Raw genomic sequence first — 3182 nt, 5'->3', positions numbered from 1 at the left:
CTTAGTGAACTGTGAAATCTATGTGCTAAATCCAAGTCAGTGGTTTAGTGTTGGTGGTGCTGTTTTTTGTTTTTGTTCTTTAACTTTCTAATTGTGTTGGCTGCAAAGGAAATCATCCTTTATCCCTATGAGTTCTTCTAGGGTGGCAAATATTCAGAAAGACATCAGACAGATTGATAAGAGGAAAAGGCATATAGACGTTTAATAATTACAGGTGTAAACTTCCTGTATATATGGGAGAGACCCAGTAAGACTGAGTAATCACCCACTTAGCTTTAGATGCCATCTGAAATAGCTTAGCGAGGATAAGGGAGACTGTGGGAAGAAAGGGAAAGTTAATTAGGACATTAATGGGGGGAAAAGTTACTTCTGCCTTTTCCATTGGAATGAGACCTATTGATTAGGTCTTCTTAGGGGAGAGGTCCCTTACAGAGAGAGGATTCAATATAAACATCAAAAGCAACTTCTACCCAGCTCCCTGAAACAAATCATGAAATGTCTCACCAAAGATACTTTTGGGGTGGCAGATTTTTGCTCCCCTATGTTTAGCTGCAATTTCTGAACATGCACAAAAATAGAAAGTAACAGTCCTCATGTACCGCCAGCTTCAACCCCCACCAGTGTATTTGTAGTTGTGCATTTACCTGTCTTTGAATATTAAAAAAAATTACATAATAGATGAAATAAAGTAGAATAGAAAATAACAGAAAAGTAAGGGTATTTGTGAGATTTTTGCTTCATCTGTTTGTGTGTTTCCTGGGTTGGAATATAAAATGTGTTTGAAAAATCCTTCTCTGGTACTTTGTCAATCTCTCTCTTTTTTTTAGATTTATTTATTTATGCATACAAAACTGGGGTACATGCCAGAGGTACAGGGGCAGAGACAGATTTCATCAGAGACAGAGTGGGGAGCAGAACTACTGAAATACACTACTGAGGGGAGTGGGGTGGTCAGGAGAGGTCTGCTGTGCCATGAAGGTCAGCTCTGTGGCTGGGGTCAAACTCCTGCTGCAGTGGCTGCAGAGAGCTTCACAGTGCTGTGCTTTAACCCGTTGTGCCAAGGGACAGCCCTTGTCAATCTTCTTTTTGAGCAGAGAGCAGGCCTTGGTGAGAAACAATATCCAACAGCATTTGCTAACAATGTCTTCATTTTATCTTAGTTTCATTGTTATCATGTATGAGAGTGACACAAGTTTTCCACTGAAGAGTGGCAGCAAGCAAGTTCACCTTTAAATACATTCATTGACATTTTAAAAGTCTCCTTTAAAAAAGGACATCTGTTCTACAACAAGTTTAAGTTTTATTCAATAGTTACAGATAGCATAGGGGTAGTGAAATCTGGAGTTGTAGGAGATTGAAGGCAGTGGGGGCGCCTGTGGGCCCAGAGCCAGGATTGCCTGAGTCATGTGACTCAACCCAGAGTTCTGGTCAGGGACTGTCTGGCTGTGCAAGAGGCCAGCTGTCTGGAAAGTGAATTTCAGTATCTCTCTGGTACTGCCGTCTTCCTGTCCCTCAGCTGATCGCTTCTTACTTCCACCTGAGTCTCTGTACCTGTGGGAAGCGGTGAAGGGACGCGGTCAATTTCTCTCTCAGGTTCTGGTCCGTCTGGCCGGGACACTGCGGAACCTCGCCCTCCTAACGCAGCAGGGCCACTGACTACTGACCACCCACTTCTCCGACAGAAAGGCGACCTGTAGTTCCGAGAGACACCGCAAGAGGGCGGAGGCGACAACAGACTGCGGCTTGACACTGTCCTCGCACTGATGAAGAAAAGCTGGGGCCCCCTTGGCGCCGCCCCCGGAACGTGTGTTCCAGCTCGTCCTCCTCGGAGGCTGTCTCTAAATCTGCACCCCTCCTCCCATAAAATAAATGGGTTACTGTAAAGGTTAAGGTCAATAGAACATACCTTGTTATGAGTTCATTTCCCCCCAACTTTGACTCAGATTATTACTGTGAACCTCCTACAGGTGCTGAAGTCATTTAACGAATAAAATAAAAGTTTCAAGACATTTGTATTTAGTTGTGTGTTATTTGGAAAAGTTTGAGTAGGAGGATGGGAGGACGAGAAGGAGGATGCTTTTTAAAGTTGCCTATAATCTTATTCTTCATCAGTAACTTCAGTGGGTTTTGACATAGTATTACGGTCTTTTTTTTCTTTTTCAACTGCAAACACCTAACTACATGAATAGGCAAATAATTTCCCACAAACTCAGGGGTACAAGAAATGTCATAATTACTTCATTTAGAAATATTGTCACTTTAAATAATGACTTACTTTTATAAAAGCAATACATGTTCAAAAAAATAAAAATGATTTAGAAAGTACAAAGAACAGAGCAATAGCTCATTATTATAAGTGGAATTTTAAATTGTATTTCATGAATATCATTATAGAATTCTCTCTATACAGAATATATGAACAGATAGGAACATAACTCAAGATTACGTTTGTGTGTGTAGCTAGTGACTCGCTTTATTTGTGTAGATTTATTCTTTCTCAACAGGCCAAAAAAGAAAAATCATATGATCATTATCAATAGGTTTAGAAAAATTGTTTCCTGTATGTGAATATTCTTTCTCCATGGAATCTTTGACTCCTTTGTCAAAGATCAGTTGACTATATTTGTGTTAGTCTGTTCTGGGCTCTGTATTCTGTTCCATTGATCTATTGGTTTATGCTTTTACTATTTAGAACTTTTAAATTTTTGCAGCTTTCCTTATGTAGATCTTATACATATCTTTGGTGCTAAGGTAAATAGTACTGTGCTTCTAATTTCAAATTTCAATAGTTTACTGCTGGCGTTTAAGAAAACAATTGACTTTGTATACTAACATTGTATCCTGTATCTCTGCTATAATTGCTTCCAGGAGGTTTTATTACTTTGATTCTTTGGGAATTTCTATACAGATCATTTCATCTGTGGACATTTCTTTTCTTTGTTCTTTTTTTTTTTTTTAAACAAATGCCTCTCTTTTAGTTTCTTTCCTTGTCTTTTTACACTAACTAGGATTTCCAAAGTGATTTTGAGTAGGCATGATTCAGGAGGATATGTGTGCCTTTTCCTGATATTAGCAGAAATGCATCCAGTTTAATTGTCAATGCTAATTACAGATTTTATTGTGAGTGTTCTTTGTCAAGCTAATAAAGCTCTTTATTCCTAGTTTGCTGCTGATGGTTTTTT

The sequence above is a fragment of the Condylura cristata genome, unplaced genomic scaffold, assembly GCF_000260355.1.
Source record: "Condylura cristata isolate star-nosed mole 26May11 unplaced genomic scaffold, ConCri1.0 scaffold00017, whole genome shotgun sequence".
Lineage (NCBI taxonomy): Eukaryota > Metazoa > Chordata > Mammalia > Eulipotyphla > Talpidae > Condylura > Condylura cristata.
The sequence above is the reverse complement of the archived record's forward strand: the minus strand, read 5'-3'. Positions refer to the sequence as shown.